The sequence below is a fragment of the Talpa europaea genome (genome assembly GCF_964194135.1).
Source record: "Talpa europaea genome assembly, chromosome: 1".
In the NCBI taxonomy this organism is placed as follows: domain Eukaryota; kingdom Metazoa; phylum Chordata; class Mammalia; order Eulipotyphla; family Talpidae; genus Talpa; species Talpa europaea.
The window spans coordinates 151177582-151195708 of NC_140073.1; positions in this window are offsets into that span (position 1 = coordinate 151177582).

Here is an 18127-nt window from a genome sequence, read left to right on the forward strand (position 1 = left end):
GCAACTTCCTGCCTGAGTCAGACCCCGAACTCCTTTTGTTTTATTTTCAACACTTACAGACCTGGTCTCACCAGAGACATCAGTACCAGCCGCTGGCACCTCCTTTGGGGCTTTTCCTGCAAGCATCCAAATTTTCATCATGGCAGCCTCTTCTCTCTCTTCCCCCAGCTGTAGGGGGAGAGTGGCTTCCTATAGTTGTTACTTCTGCCATAATCTAGTGCTATCCTGCTGCTGTTTCTGTTATCTAGTCAACAAAGTTGCATTTGGTTAACAAGTTCTGTTCTGCTCAACTATCTCCTGATTGGTCTCCCCTTGGTACACGTAGAGTTTGCTGTGTTTATGTGACTCATCCAGCAATTGTGCCATGTGTGAGTTCCAGCGTGAGTTCCCAGTGTGCGCCACTTGCTGGGGATGCAGCAATAAGTGAGTCAGAGAAGCTCTTGCACTCAGAGGGAGGAGGACAATGAACAAGCCTATGGAATCTCTCAACCCACCTCCACTTAGCAGAGGCAGAGATTTTAACTCTTCATCCCCACTGTGGTTAATGCTCCTGTAGCTTCAATTAATTGATAATATTGCAATGGCCAGTGCTTTCCAGGTCATTGTGAAACCCACAGGCCGATGTCTCTGCCAGACTCATGGCAGTGCTCCTAGATGCTGTGTCCCCACCCGCAGGGACTGACATTGATCAAAATCAGTTGACTTTACTCTCCATCCTGTGGGCGCGCTTTGTACCATAGTCCCCTTTCTGCAAATTTCCCCTGTCTGTGATCTCAATTTCCGGGGTCTACTGTGTGCAGACCATACTGCACATGATCTACTGTGGTTGGAAAATATTACCTAAATAACATATAGCTGGGGGGTGGGGGGCGGGGTGAGGAGAGAAATGGGAAGAGGGTGGGAGGGGGAGAATGTATTATAGTATATTGTTATAATTGTTCTATTATCCATTATTGTTCATCTTTTTTTTAAGATTTATTTTTTTTATTTTTTATTTATTTATATAAGCACTGGGTACAGTCAGAAGTGCAGGAGGGTGAGAGAATTCACCAGAGCCAGAGCGGGGAGCAGAGCAGGCAGAAGGACCGAAGTACACTGCTGAGGGGAGCAGCGGGCGGCAGGAGAGGTCTGCGCACCATGCGGGACCCTCCTCAGGTGGCCGGAGAGCAGCCGGGGATTGAACCGGCGCTGCAGAGGCTGCGGGCAGCTTTGCAACCCAGCGTTCAACCGCTGCACCACCAGGGGAGGCCCCTGTTGTTCATCTTTTACTGTGCCCGGTTTATAAATTAACTTTGTTATAGGTGTATATGCATAGAGGAAAATATAGTATCTCCATTGGTTTCAGTAGTATTTCAGTAGGATTGGATTAAGTGGTTTCAGGTGTCCCTTGGGGGTCCTGGGATGTGTGGCCCACAGATAAGGGGGGGAACTACTATATTTATACTTCTGATTACACTGTTTAGTAAAATAGTATGTAAACCAATAAAATGCAAGTGCTAAAAGGATGAGCAGCCTTTCATTAAAAAATTTAAAAAATTATAAATCTATATTACATGAAAGTTACTAGCAGAAGTGATACAAATAGACATTATGTGCCTGGGCAGGACATTTCATCTCTGTGCTTTCTCTCTAAAAACCCTTATGATCAGTTTAATCATCAGAAAAACACAGGCTAAGGGAAGACTAATACTAATACCTAGACATTGTGTGTCAAGACTGCCAAAGTTGCGAAGAACAAGGAAAGCTGTGGAACTGCCATAGACCAGAGCAGACTATGGGCCATGGGCACTGAATGCAACATGGCACCTTGGATTGGATGTCTTGGGTCAGGAAGAGACCAAGGAAAAAGGGGTAAGACCAATTAAAGCCTGGAGTTTAGATAATAATAATGTACCACCATTGCTTTCTTTTTTTTTAAAAAAAAAGATTTATTTATTTATACATACAAGAACTGGGGTACAGGTCAGAGGTGCCAGGGATGGGAGGATTCACCAGAGACAGAGTGGGGAACAGAGCAGGCAGACTGACTGAAATACACTGCTGAGGGGAGCAGAGGGCAAGTCAGGAGAGGTCTGCAGCACCATGTGGGCATCTCCCTGGCTGGGGATCAAACTTGTGCTGCAGTGACTGTGGATAGCTTCAAAGGTTGTGGCTTAACCCCTGTGCCACCAGGGAGGCCCCCAGCATTGCTTTCTTAGTTTGGGCACATGTGGATGTTAATGACTAGGAGAACTGGTGAGGGGTGTTCAAGAACTCTCTGCATTATCTTTTCAACTTATCTGCAATCTAAAATTACTCCAAAATAAAATGTTTGTTTAAAAGAATCTAAATTATAGGCTTTGGAAGATTTGATAATGGTGGGTTGCTTCTAAACAATGCTGTTAAATTAGGCGTGGGCAAGACCTAATTGTAAAAGATAAGGGAAAAAAAGCTTAGTCTTGCTTTCCAAATTTCCTTAGGCTCACACTCCACTTTAAAAAAGTGAAAGCAGAAATTATAAATGATGCTTTATAGCTACAGTTTACACTAGAAAGATGATGCTGAACCCCACAACAACTTCTTACTGAGGATGATGCTTTTGCTTCTGGCTTAAAACCAAGGCAACTGAATGTGCCTGTGTTTAGATTTTTCACAAAAATATTTAACATACCTATTATGTCACTTTTTATGATTCCTCAACGTTAGTGTCTGATTTTTTACCAACTTACCAACTGCTGATCTTAATGGCATGACAAAAGATGACATCTGTTAAAAACTAAAAGAAGAGGATGGAACAGCACTCTGACACACACACACACACACACACACACACACACACACACGGTGTTACTGGAGAGTGACAAGGTAGGGGTGAGCTGGCTTTTGGGGCAAGCCAGGAAAACTCTGAGGAAGTGACATTTGAGTTGAGGTCAGAATATGATTTACGGAATTTTGGTTGTCAGTTTAATGAGGGAGAAAGTCACGTAAACAAATAAATGCAGCCTCGTCAAGAGATGGATGTGCTGACAGGGAGCAGCGGGACCCCGGGGAGGGAGTTTATTTCTAACTGGGGATGTCAGAAGAGGCGTTGTCATCTCTGAGGCTGCCACACAGCTGTGCTTTGAAAGAGAAGAAGGCGTTTCCGGCAGATGGGGGAGGGAGGGAGCCGTGGCTGCAGGCAGTGGGAGCCATATTAAGAAGCCCGAGGAGATGTGGAGAAGCTTGCTCTGCTGAGGAGCTGGCGATTGTTTTGATGGAAGAGTAACAGTGGCAGAGGCACATTTTTGCAGAGGGCTTCAATTGTGATTTAGTCTCCAGCTTAAAGGTGACCCAGGACCAATAGCAACAGCACTGCCCTGTGTTTGGTAGAAATGCAGAATCTCAGACCCCTCCCACAGCCACTGAATCAAAAGCTGCATTTTAATAAGAATCCTGGATGATTCAGATGGATTGGAGGGGTGTGTTCTGCAATCAACTAGAGGATTTAAGCAATTATTATAATCATAGTCTGGGCAAGAGGGGGAGATGTCCAGAGTAAAAGCTCTAACACTGAGGAAGGAAGAGAACAGATGTTACAGAGGCTTGTGGACTAGAATCAGAGCACTTGAGGATTAATTCGATGTGGCCAGCAAGGAGCAACTGGGGAGCTACTTGATCTGTAAGCAGTGGCATGCCAAAGCCAGCAGGAGACCCACTTGCAAGCAATAGTGCCAGCACTAAAAATTACATTATGTACATTTGCAATGAAATATATTAAAAACAAAGGTGGTAATGAATTCTCAAATAATCGCTTCCTAATTCCTTTACTATATTTTGTTATCATACAAACCCTTGGGGTGATTTGCACCTGCTGTACCTTTTTGATGGAAATACATCCTTGTGCATTGCTCTTCCCAACTCCACAACCAACCACATGGCAAGAGCAGCTTGAAAGCGCCATGCTGGGGATATTTACATAGTGGAAATTGGCAGAAGCCACACTCAGGGTTTAACATGTTGCTTTGTTGGTTTTTCTAGCTCAGAGGTCAACAGGGCCAGATAGTAAATATTTTTAGCATGCTGGGCCAGGCCGTCTCCACTACAATTGTTCAACTTTACCCCCATAAACAACGTATACACGAATGAGCGTGGTTGTTTCCAATAAAATATTATTGGATTTCATTTAAAATAAAAATAATATAAAGTCTGGAAGGAAAAGAACAAAATCAAAATCAAGGTAAATGCTGCCATTGTTAACCTACCCACAGGTCTCTCACCCACGTCTGTTTCAACCAGTCCAGGACCAAGAAGCAAGGGCAGCTTCTTCACATGTCTCTGCTCCATGTGCCTCCTTCTGACTCCCCATCCTTCCTTGCACCTCCAGTGTCCTCTCTAGCTTTTCCTCCTCCCTGCTCAGCTCTGCCTTTCCGTGGGTGGGGCAGGGGACCTGGAACCTCCCCTTTTCAGGGAAGCACCCATTTAGAAAACCAGACAACAGCCTGATTTTTTTTTTCCCTCGTAACAGGTTGTTAACTCCTGTTGTAGACTCTGTAAAATGATAGAGAAAGTGTTAATGTAAGTTAGACCTTAAAGGGAATTATGTCTGAAGCCATTACATTAGACATAGCATCAAAACTTGAGGACACATTCTTTCTGTATTCAAATCTATTATCTGACTTTGCTAAAAAGTTGATGGCATCCTTGATGAATGGGTGAAGTCTAATATATGTCTCCTTTCTTTCCTGTTCACTATAGTAACAAAAAATATTAAGCAAAGCTCCCTGTTGGAGCCACACTCAGCCAACTCTCATGGCTACCCAAGGGTGGTGAAAATCAACGAACGCATTCTGCAAGAATCAATAGGCTAAATGGAATTTACAATAAAGACTACTGTATACTTGATTATGTTTGTAAATTATATGCCTCTCATTCTTAATATTAACGAAATGCTCAATTAATGTATGTGCTTATTGGCACACATTTTGTTTTCTGGAGAGCTGGTAGTTACACATTCATCTGCACCCATTGTTCAGGTTTCTGGTTCAGGTGAGAAGGTGGTTGGAGTGGTGGAAAACAGAAAGGGCTGTTTGGCACAGGAAAGTGAGTTCCCCCTCTGGTATGTTCTAACTGTAAGGTCTCACAACAAGCTAACAAAATAGGTACCTTCCTGTTTTATACAAAGAAACTAAGGCAGAGAATGGGTCACACGATTTGCAAGGAGCTGAGTCATCTTTGGACCCTGTACTTTAAGATCTTTATCTTGAAAACATCATACCTTCCAGATCTGATTTCCAGCTCTGACTTTCTGTTTGAGGTTTTACAATCTGGAGGGAGTCAGTCATAAGAAAGAGCAGGGATCCTTTCCTCCTGTTATTATTACCCCACTCTGCCCATAACCATTTCGTACTGACAGGGAGGCAAATAGCTTGTTTGAGCCTTTTCCTCTGCCAACCTTACATCGTGCCCCCCCGCAAGTGAGGGCTGCCCAGTGTGCTATACCCCGAGGTAGACCCTGTCCCCTGCCCTAAACAAGTTTGGGGGTGTCAGAGGGACCAATCAGAAAGCACCCTCAGCCCAGATCTAAATTTATTCTGGGCTCTTCATCAGTAAAATGAGTGGGGTTCCTTAAATTTGATTTACCTAGAGTGTGTCCTGTGGAAGCAGAAGAGCTCATGTGGAAAAGCTTCTGAAGTCACTTAGATTTGAAAAGCTCCTAGTTAGTAGACTGTTAACTCCTGGTATAGACCTAATCAAGTGGTAGAGAAAATGTTAAGGTAAGTTAGACCTTAAAGAGAATAATGTCTGCAGCCATTACATTGTAAATAGCATCACAACTTGAAGACATAGTCTTCCCAAATTCAAATCTATTATCTGACTTGGCTAAGAAGTTGATGGCATCCTTGATGATGGGTGAAGTTCTAATATATGTCTCCCTTGTTTCCTGATAGAGTTGAAAGTGTTTAATGAATACCAAAGTCTCAGAGCCTTGCCAACCAGTGTGGCCTCAACGCTCCCCCAGTGCACAGGGCAGTGGTATTTCTCCAGCCACAGAGTCTCAGCAGCCCTTTGTCCCTGTGTTACAGGACAGGGATAGGGGCACCCCAGACCCCACAAACCTGCCTTCTTTAAATAGGTTCTGCCATCCGCCGCATCAACATAAAACGTATGAGACTTTACTGGGAAGGAGCTTTAATACAATTAGTAAACAATACAGGAAAGGCAAAGAACATAGTTTCTAAATCAAGCACCCAAAGTTACCTGTCCCTCATGGGTAAAAAGTCCACCAAAGCAGGATTGGCCAAGAGCAAGGCCCCAAAGCCTGCCACAAGTCTAAAGTATCTTCCAGTGGGGACCCACATAAAAGGGTCAGAAACAACCAGACAAGTCTGGAAGGAAAAGAGCAAAATCAAAATCAAGACAAAATCCACCATTGTCACCTCCCCACGGGGTTCACCCACATCTGTGTCACCCAGTCCACGACCAAAAGGCAAGCGCAGTTTCTTCAAGTGTCTCTCAGCTCCATGTGCCTCCTCCAGGTCTCCTTCCAGCTCCATCCTCCTTCCCTCAGTCTCCTCTGCAGCTTCTTTTCTCCCTGCTCAGCTCCACCCTCCTTTTGGGTAGGGCAGGGAACCTGGAACCTCCCCCTTTCATGGGGACTCCCCCTATTACACCTGCACCTCTTTCCCTCATTATTATTCTCAGGTAGACCTTTGCCAACCAGTGCTGGGCAACCCTAAAAGGATGAAAAGTGACTTCTTCCACCAGCCTGGGCAGATGATTCTTCTTGAAGGTAAAAATTCTGCTTTAATACTTTAGTCTAGGCCAAGCACTGGAGAGGAAGCGGGGTAATTCCTCTCTTTTACCCATCTCAGTTTGTCTGAAGTTAGACTGGCCAAAGGCAAATCAACCAGATAAAAGGAAAAGTTGTGAATATGTGCAGTGTACACACATATGGGGGTGCCCAGGAATGGGGAACCCAACAGGCAGTTAGAACATGCGCTTCCATGTGATTGTATGCTAAACAGAGAAACAGGAGATGGTTATGGGAAGGTAAAGGCGAGGTAGAAAAGTATGGTGAACAGGATTCAGTACACTAATTATGTTGATTATGTTCACTGGGGCACCTTCCCTCTGATAAGAGTCCTCTTCCCAGTACAGAAGGAAAAGTTTCTAAAAATGGACATTTCCTTTTCAAAAGGCAAATTTGTGTCCTGTTTTTAATGCATTTCCTGTATCTGCTGGTTCTCAAAATAATCCAGATGCCAAAGAGGCATATTTGGAGGTGGCAGATTCCGGCACCCTTCAGCATTTTTCAGCTTCAGAGCTTTGGCCAACTTTAAACCAACATTTTCACTAAAACAAAAAGTTGGGTGAGGTTCTAAACTGAAGCTTGAACTGGTTTCATAGATTGCCTGAAATGGTTTTTTCCTAAGCATTTCTTGATGATAGTCTAAAAAAAAAAGTCCCCACATTAAGCAAGTCATTTTTAAATTTAGAATCTGTTAATTTGTAGACAATGATAAGAGCCTCCCCAGGCTCATTCACACAGATGTTATTAGAACCTGCCAGATAATGTCATTAGATTACTTAGAAATTCCTGGGGACATAAGTTAAGCCAGCATAGAGCATTTTATCTATTAGCTGGATCTGTCCTCCCTTACTGTACATGCTGTGGAGAGCTTTATAGCTACTCTCAGGAATTAGTGGCTCAAAAAAAAAAAAAAAAAAAAAGCCCTTTTTTCTCTCCCAGGAAGCAAAATCACAATGGAAATAATTTAAACATTTCCGCTTATCCAAAGATTGCCCGAGAGGCACTAAGACAGTGACGATGACAATATTGCCACATTTGGGAGCAATGGCAGAAATTAAAAAAATGTCTGTGTTCCATACCAAAGAAGCTGTCATTCAGAATTGCAGGACATGAGCCAGCTGGAAAGATCATTTGATGCAACCCTCCTCTTGCAGAAGAGGAAACTGAACCCCAGAGAAGGGACTTTATGAGGTCACCCAGTTAACTTGGTAGAGCCAGAACCAAGAAAAGCTGCGTCTCCAGCTCACTTCTCTGTTCCACTCTGGCCCCTGGAGGCAGCCACAGCCTGCAGCCCCCTCCTGCCTTACTAATGTGGGTCAGGTCCAAATCCACCTGCTCATTAGAATTGCTTCTACTTGTACTGACAGCCTCTCACCCCTGATGGTTGCGCGTCAGTTTCTATGATATTCGCTGACCCTGGCAGATCACCTTTCTTCAAGCCTTTGGTAACACAATGTAAAGGCACCACAACCTTCTCACAACAGGAAATGGTCCATTTTGCAATCCCTTTCCTAAGATGAGTTAATAGCTAAGCGCCTGTGAAACACACAGTCACTGAAATCCTATTATTTAGCGATCAAAAATGGCCACAGTCCTAGTTTTTCATTTCCTTTGAAGCAGCCCACATGCTTTTCTTCCTTTTTCTTTTTTCATTTTTATATAATATAAAATATAAGGATTGTTTTATGTTGTGATACCTTTTAGTGGCCAGAGGAGATTTTTTTTAGACAGAAAATATTTGCAGCTCTTAAAAAAGAAAAAAGCAAGCAAAATTTAAATGAGAACCAACAAACCTAGTTGCAGACTACTTAAATGGATGAGATAAAATGAGGAGAGACTGAGCTTGGAACAGTTCAGTGCCCATTTATGGAATTTCATGCATTGGACTAGGCGATCGATCAATCAATACAAACCCAGAAACACAAAGAACAGGAAGTTAGTCCATGTGACATTACCGGAGTTGCTCCGTCACCAAACAAAATCATACCATGTGAAAATGAACAGCATTTTTAGAAAATTAGTGCTGGCTATTGCGATATGCTTAAAACAATAAAACACATGCATCTTTGTTCAATGACCTTTGACTAATATGTGAGTTCATGCAGCCACAGTAACCACTGCAGTCAAGATATGGACCATCTTTATGAGCCACAAGTTGTCTCGTGCCATTGAAGAGTAAGTTGCAGGTAGGATAACCTTTCATTTCCTAAAAGTATTTCACTTTGTATTAACTGAAAACATGCATTCTCTTGCATGACTACACAACAAAATCAGGAAGGTGACACTGAAACAATGCTATTATCTAATCTATAGACCTTACTAAGATTTTGTCAATTGTCCCCAAAATTTCATTTATACCAAAAGCCTCAAAAATTTGAAGTCAGTCACCTATCTCTTCCTGTGATCTGGAATGGTTGCCAAAGTCATACTTACGATACTGACATTTTGAAGAGTATAGGCCAGTTACTCGGTAGATAGTCTCTCCACTCAGGTTTGGCGGATGTTTCCTCAAGACTACATGCAGGTCATGCATTTAGGGCATGCATTGGAGCATGGGGTGATGCTGACATGTACTCAGAGCATCCTCTCTGGAGATCCATGTTGTTCATTAGTCCTATTGCTGCTAGGTTATCTTTAGTCATTTGGTGACAGTGATGTCTTCCAGGTACTATTTTATCCTCCTGTTAAAAGCAAAACAACAGCCCAAAATGGAGTCACTTCGGCAAACCCACATATCACCAAACCAAGACTTCATTAAGTTCAGCTTAGTTCCAGAAATGGAAACGTAAATGTCAACCAGGAATGGGCTGATGGACACTAGTTGCTTAATCTGCCTGATAGAACACTGCCATCCCCTAAGGAAAGTAGCCTTGTGATAACCAATCAGCTTTTTGCCTTATATAACGTTCTTGTTTCTGCAGCCTTCTGCCTATAAAAAGTCTCTTAAGCTCCTCGGAGTTCCTGTCTACTTATGAGATTGGATGTTGCCTGATCCACAAATCGTTGAACAAAGTCTATTAAGAGCTTTAAAATGTACTTAGTTGAATTTTGGGTTTTAACATTTTTCAACTAAACTTATTTAGGGAGGGACCTATTACTTGAGCTATTATTTATAAGCATCTGTACCCATGAGCATGCTTCAGAAGACACCAGAATCACAACTGGCCAAACTGATGATGTGGAAGCTGCCCTTTGCTAACTGTTTATGAAAGATGAAAAGGAGGGAATTTAAACAGTGTTTTAAAGCTAGCCTCAGGGGTTGAGCTCTCCAAAAAGACTTTTTTTTTTTTTAAGATTTATTTATTTGCACATACAAGAACTGGAGTACAGGCCAGAGGTGTGGAGGGTGAGAGGATTCACCAGAGACAGAGCAGGAAACAGAACAGGCAGATTGAGTGAAATAACACTGCTGAGGGGAGCAGCGGGTGAGCCAGGAGAATTCTGCTGTGCCATGTGGGCTGCTCCCTGCCTGGGGATCGAACTCATGCTGCAGTGGCTGCGGACATCTTCATAGTTTGCATCTTAACTCCTTGCATCACCAGGGAGGCCCTCTCCAAAAAGACTTTCTAAGGTCCACTTGAGTTGTGAGTACTGGCCTTCAATCTTGGATCCTACAGGAATAGACCTTGATCATGGATATTTCATACCTCACCCTTTAAGGATTAATTCAACTGTGATGATTTCTTTGTGCTTAGAAAGTCAGGAAAGCTTTTGTAGTTTAATCAGAGTTTCAACAGTACATGTTCAAGTGTTAAAAAAATTATTTCCCGGGCCTCCCCGGTGGCGCAGCGGAGGAGCGCTGGGTTGCGAAGCTGCCCGCGGCCTCTGCGGCGCCGGTTCGATCCCTGGCTGCTCCCCGGCCACCGGAGGAGGGTCCCCCATGGCGCGCAGACCTCTCCTGCTGCCTGCTGCTCCCCTCAGCAGTGTACTTCGGTCCTTCTGCCTGCTCTGCTCCCCGCTCTGGCTCTGGTGAATTCTCTCACCCTCCCGCGCTTCTGACTGTACCCAGTGCATGTATAAACAGAACAAACAAACAAATAAATAAATAAATAACATGCCTCTATAAAAAAAAAATTATTTCCCATTTCCTATTTAAATTTGAATAAGAGTTTTGTGATGAATCAACTTTCTCCAGCCTATAAGGAAATCCTGTTCTGTCTTTGACAAATACATTCCAAATACAAATGTAATTTTTGTGTCATATTTAACTTCTAATGCTTTTCCACTACGTGTGAAATTGTATTAGTTTAATGGGTCATTCACTTCCTACCACAATAAATTTCCTTGCCATTTAAATTTCTAGGTTAACTGTTTTTAAATGAACATCCTGGCATCAAATCATGTGGGCAGGAATTATGTTCACTCTCTAAAATCATCCTTTAGAATATTCATTTATTTTGTTGTTTCTTTGGAAGAAGTGTGGGAAAATGTGCTACACGCATTTCTCAAAGCTAGGCTGTTACCACTTAAAAACAAACTAAAAACAAAAAGAGACCAAATTCTAAATGCTTACTCATCACCAGGAAAGCTTTTAGAGATTCACATTTACTGTAACACTAGGCCCTCCGGTTTCAGAGGCTTACATTTTATGTTTTGTAAAATAAGCAATGAAGATGTGAGAGGATAGAGACTTAAGTGTTTCATCTGACTGAGATTCCATAACTTCCTATTCATTTACATCCACAGACAGGCCAGGGAAGTAGAGGAATGGCTTCCTATTCTTTCTCAAACAAAATCACATGTGGTGGACAGAGAAGCCATGATGAATCCAGGGGGGTGTCTAGCTCTTATTTTGCAATCTTGTCCTTCTCAACCTTCCCCTGCCCCTGCATTGGCTGTGAAAGTTTCTCTCATTGGGCCTCTCCAAGGTCTTCACCAATGCAGAGTTCTGTGGCTGTTGCCTCCACCAAATTGGAAACTCCTTATTCCGATTTGTATACAGAGCACCTAGATAAAGCCCTGCCTGAGACAGGTGACAAGTGAATGCTTCAGAGGCTGATTAGTAAGTATCGTATGGTCTTTTAAATGTAGAAAAAAATTTAAAATAATCTAGCACAATGCAACTTCTTATGGAAGAGCAAAACAACTATGAGTTGAATAGACCCTGGGGTAACTCGGAGGTTAGTAGTGACAAGTTCCTGTGCAATTGAACATCTGCATATAACTTTTCACTCCCCCATATTTAACTGCTAATTCTGTGCTGTTGACCAGAAGTCTTACTGATAGGATAAGCAATCGGTTAATACATAGTTTGTATGTTGTGTGTAGTATATACTATATTACAATAAAGCAAGCTAGAGAAAAGAAAATGTTATTAAGAAATTCATAAGGAAAAGAAAATACATTTATAGTATTTTTGGCTGTAGGAGCTCAAGGGTCAACTGTGTATTTATTGAAAAAAAGCCCACATTATAAGTGGAATTGTGCTATTCAAACTATGTTGTTCTAGGGTCAGTGGTAGTTGAATGACTTGCCAACTCTTTAGGTGATAGAAGGGGATGAGAGCCTACCTTTTTGTGTAAGTAATTTGATTCTTACAGGATTGGACAGAAACAAATTAGAGAGAATGTAGAGATGAGTTTCCCTCTTGTTTTTCACTTGATGTTGGTATAGCTGAGGTCCCTGGAAGAATTCACCTTTTGAAAATAACAGCCTTGAAGGTCAGAGTCAATGGCCTGTGATGGATAACCTCTGTCAACCTTCATGCCAAAGTGATGCTCCCCAGGGGATCATCTGGAACCTGCTTCATTTAATGACATTTTCCATTTTAGAACTGAGTGTCTAGATGACTCCAGGGTCATATCAATTCTAAGCCTTTGTTCCTAATAGTGCCTCCATTTGGATCATCCTTTCACCTATTGAAAATTTTCCAAGACATGGCTAGATCTGAAAATTTTAAAAATGTTGAATGAATTAGAAATTTGCAGAAGGATGTGTAAAGCATGATGGCATTCATGTAAATTTTTTCTCTACTTTTTAGTAGCATATATTAAAATCACTTTATGATGTGTAATTCTACAGTTTTGACAAAAGTGTAATTTTACCATCACCAAAATCAAGATACAGAATAATTTCATCATACAGATTTCCAAATTCACTTTTGCTACCTTTAGGTGGTTAAACCTCACCCTATTCCCCAGACCCATTAATGCTCTGGCCAACAATCATCTATAATTTGTCATATATGTGATTTGCAAACACTCTCCTTTTTCTTTTCACTTTCTTAAAGGTATCTTTCCCAGAGAAAAAACTCTTAATGTCAATAAAGTCCAATTTATTAATTTTTTAATATAGACCATTGCTATTTGCATCCTACCTAAGAATACTTTGACTAACCTTTGCTGTCTTCAAGAAGGGATATAGCCTTGGGCCTCCCTGGTGGTGCAGGGGTTGGGACGTGGCCTATGAAGCTGTCCGCAGACTCTGCAGCATGATTTCGATTCCCAGCTGGCCAGGGAGCAACCCACATGGCGCAGCAGACCTCTCCTGACACACCCGCTGCTCCCCTCGGCGGTGTGCCTCAGTCATTCTGTCTGTCCTGTTCCCCACTCTGTCTCTGGTGAATCCTCTCACCTCCCCCCCCCCCCCACACTTCTGGCCTGCGCCCCAGCTCTTGTGTGCATAAATAGATAAATCTTTTAAAAAACAAAAACAAAAACAAAAAGGGTTATAGCCTTAAGTCTTATATTTAGGTCTAAGAGACATGTATAAGAGAGGACATATAAGAGTTGACCTGTAAATTATTTTTTTATAAGGCATTTATTTTTATTTTAATTTTAGATTATTTATGCATACAAGAGCTGGGGTACAGGCCTGAGGTATGGCGGATGAGGGTTTTCACCAGAGACAGAGTGGGGAGCAGAACAGGCAGATTGACTGAAATACACTGCTGAGGGGAGCAGCGAGCGAGTCAGGAGAAGTCTGCTGCGCCATGTGAGTAGCTCCCTGGCTGGGGATCGAACTCGTGCTGCAGAGGCTGCAGTTTGCTTCATAGTGCGGTGCCTAACCCCTTGTGCCCCCTGGTAGGCCCTAGGGCATTTTAAATGCTAGCTAGCATGCCTTACGAATGAGTTTGTATACATGCGCACACCAAAGGCTTTCCTTATAATTTCCTCTGCATCATTTGTTACTTATATCAATTTGCTTATCTCTTTATAGTCCATCCTATTCCTAAAATAAAATTAAGAAAATAATTTTCTTCATTAATTACTTAAGCGTTGACCTGTAAATTATTAAACCACAAGAAAAACACTACTTGAAAATAAAAGCAAATGTGATAGAGAACCGTAGGTTTGGGTAAACTTTATAAAGAAACTTCAATAGTAACTATAATATTTTATTTCCTTAAAAATAATGAAATTTAAGAGTTATGAGTACATGTAATTTTTCCTATTCCTCTCACAGAGCGCAGCTATGAAGCCTGGACATTGTATGTAAAATAAACACAAGAAGACTCCAAAAAGGGGGATGAAAAAGGTCAGACCAACTCAGAATCTCAGGGCCCAAGGAATGACATATTGGTGTGTTTCAGTGGGATTTCTTGGTCTCATACATAATCTGGACTTGGAATTGGCAACCTAAATGCCTAAAATGGCAACTGAAATCCCAACAGGCACATAAAAAAAACCTCTAAAAAAGCCTTCTCACTCTAGGCAAAAGACCAGGAAAAATTGGTAGTGTAGCAACATGCCCTAGCACCCCACTGGAGTGGTGTCTGAAGACACCAAGCAGGAAACTGCAACCGGCCCATATGTACCACCATCCTGTGAAGTGTCAGTGGAGGCCAGGAGGGGGACAGGACTCCTACCTTTGAGCAGCAGTAACAAGGAGCCACATGTCCCATAGGGGTTAGTGGAGACCAAGCAGGGAAACTGGAAAGCCAGCTCCACCTGAAGTAGTGCAGTGACAGCCCCCTTCCCTTGCCTAGCACTGCCACAGCAAGCTGCTTAAATAGGAGGTTTAAATAAGATCCAGAATCTCATAACATAATATGAAAAAAATACAATCAAAAACTTTCCATCATACCAAACAACAAGCTGCAAGGACTAACACCCTTGTAACAAAAAAGGTCGAAAGCCTCAACAAAGGAAAAAAAATTTCTGAGTCAGGATATATGAGAATAAATGAATGCTTCAGAACTGAAAAAATACAATGCTAAACTTTTAGAATAACCTAATGCATGGGTTTAATAGCAGAATGGAGAGGTCAGAGGAAAGAATCAGTGAACTGGTAGATAAAAAAGAGAGATTACAAAATCTGAACAGGGAGAAAATGCATTGCACATCAGTGAACAAGAGTCAGCAAGATGGCAGCAGAGTCAGGACCCTGGGCTCACATCTTCCAGATACTCACTGTAAAACAAAGCCAACAACAACAACAAAAACCCCAAAGGAAAAACAGATGATGACAGCACACACTAGAGCTTTGGTCTGCGTGGAGAGGAGTAGGAAAAACTTTTCATTTACAAGGATAACAGGACACTAAACTCACAAGACGGAGGAGAGGCTGCTGTGCAGAACCCTCTACAGTTATAGACTCGGGCACATGCCAACACTGCCCAGCACTGCCCTGGATAAGGGGGTGCTCCAGCAGACACCCAGATGGAAGAAGCACTGTTGGAGAGATGCAGGGGTAGGGGTACAGAATGAGGACCACTGAATTGAGCTGAGGCTCTGACAGATGTAGCTTGGATTAGTCAGACCAACTGGGTTTCCTTCTAGAAGAGGCTACTACTCAAAGTTTGGGCTGACATATCAAAAACGCCTACCACTTTCCACCCCAGGGCTAAAGCCAAAATAAAGAACTGCTTGAAGAAACTAGAGCTCCAGTACCCACTAACTATCAGGAGCAAACACCCCAGGATTATACTCTGTGCTGGAAATGAAAAGAGGACAGCTCCCAGTCTGTGACCACCTAGCAACTATAATCTGTGTCCCGGGCTTCATCTCGTACTTAAAAACCGCCTAGAGTAGAAGTGGACACAAGACTAAATAAGAGACATTAAATCTGAGGAGCTGATCTAGGGGAGGGGATCTCTGTGGATCCCACCCCACAACTGTGGCACCCACTGTACAGCAGGAAATTCAAATTCCTGGATCTGCTGGAGGTGATGCTTGGGTGCCATACAGCCCATACTCTTCTTTAACTATTGTCTCTCACTGGTACTAGTCCTCAGATTACTTCAACAGGTGCAAACAACAGTCCAAAAATCTACCTCTATTAAAACCCATTAAAAATTTACAATGAAGACATAGAAGAACACATCACAAATGCCAGAACAAAAATAATCACTGAAAGGAGCCCTCGCTCAGCAGTGTTGAAGAGCAAAACAGAATAGGAATTCAGGGCAACAGTCTGAGAATGCTTACCGAACTCAGAAAAAAAATAGAGGATATAAAACAACCACAGAATAAAGATAAGGAATGATATGAGACAGCTATAATTAGAAATAATGGAACCAAGAAACACTATGGCTAATTAAAAAAAAAAAATGCAGTTGAGAGCCTCAACAGCAGACAACAGAAGCATGGGGAGAATAAAGGAGCGTGAAAATGCAATCTTGGAGAACATATGAATGTAATATAGAGGGAAAACAAGAATAAAAAATTGAAACTAGTGTAAGAGGCCTCGGGGATGACTTACAGTGAAATAACATCCATATCATAGGGTTCCAAGAAGAAGAGAAAGGGGAAGACATAGAAAATTTATTAAAAGAAATAATCACTGAAGGGCCTCCCTGGTGGTGCAGGCAGTTTAGTGCAGCGCTGTGGAGCTGTCCACAGCCTCTGCAGCGCAGATTCAATCCCAGCCAGCCAGGGAGATACACACATGGAGTAGCAGATTTCTCCTGTCTCAGCCGCTGCACGCTTCAGCAGTATATTTCAGTCAGTCTGCCTGTTCTGCTCCCCACTCTGTCTCTGGTGGATTCTCTCACCCTCCTGCACATCTGGCCTGTACCCCGGTTCTTGTATGCATAAATAAATAAATCTTTAAAAAAAAATCACTGAAAACTGCAAAGAAGATGGGAATAGAAAGAACCAACTTCAACATAATGAAGGGCACATTCACCAACCAACAGTCAGTGTCATACTCAATGGCAAAACATGGAAAACTCCTTAAAATCAGAACAACACAAGGATATACATTGCCACCACTTCTGTTTAACTTAGTACTAGAGATTTTAGCCAGAGCTATCAGACACACACAGGAAATAAGGACTCCAAGTCAAGAAAGAAGAAGTAAAACTGTCACCATTTGCAGATGATATGATATTATCTATACAGGAACCTAGAGACTTCATCAAAAAAGTTATTAGTCACAATAAATGAAAATAGCAAAGTGGCAGTTTGCAAAGTCAACATATGTAAAAATCTATCTAAAATATAGATTTTAGATAGATTTTTACATATTTTTACATCCAGAAAACAAACAAGAAGCAGAAGAAATTAAAAAGTGAATTCCATTCATGATTGCTTCAAAAAGAATTAAGTACCTCAGAATCAACCTAAAAAGACAAGAACTAGAAGATATTATTGAAGGACTTAGTGATAAAAAGAGATAGAAGGAAATCCTACGCTCACTGATGGGGAGAACCACACCAGCAAAATGTCTATGTTGCCCAAAATGATATACAAATTAAATGTAAACCCCATCAAAATGCCAGCAATATTTTTTCAAGTAAACTTAACCAAAAATTAATGAAATTTATATGGAACCACCAAAGGCCTTAGAATTGCAAAATAAACTGAGGAAAAAAAGAGAGAAATGGAGGAATCATATTACCTGACTTCAAACTTTATTGCAAAGCAAAAGTATGAAAAACAATATGGTTTGGGCACAAAAATAGATACATGGAACAATGGAACAGAATTGAAAGCCCAGAAACAAAACCACATACATACCAGCACCTAATCTATGATAAAGCAGCCATTGTCATAAAATGGGGAAAAGTCTCTTTAATAAATGGTGCTGGGAAAACTGAAAAATTATACATAAGAGAATGAAGTTGGATGACTGGCTAATGCCACACACAAGAATAAACTTCAAATGGATTAAAGATTTAGACATGAGATCGACAAAAAAACCAAAATACATTGATGAAAACATTGGTGTTATCAATTCTGTGATATCAATGACATGAAGATGCATGCCTATGGCAAGGGAATTTAAAACAAATATAAACAATTAGAATTAGCTCAATAATTTTTAAATGTTGAAAGACAATATTTGGCAACTCAGATTCCTATATACAGTCAAAATAGTCTTTTAACAATCAATGCATTCACAGATGAAGGAAAGATAAAAGAAGTGACAGCCAGCACAACTGCTTTAAGGGAATGATGAAAAGAGGTTTTCTCA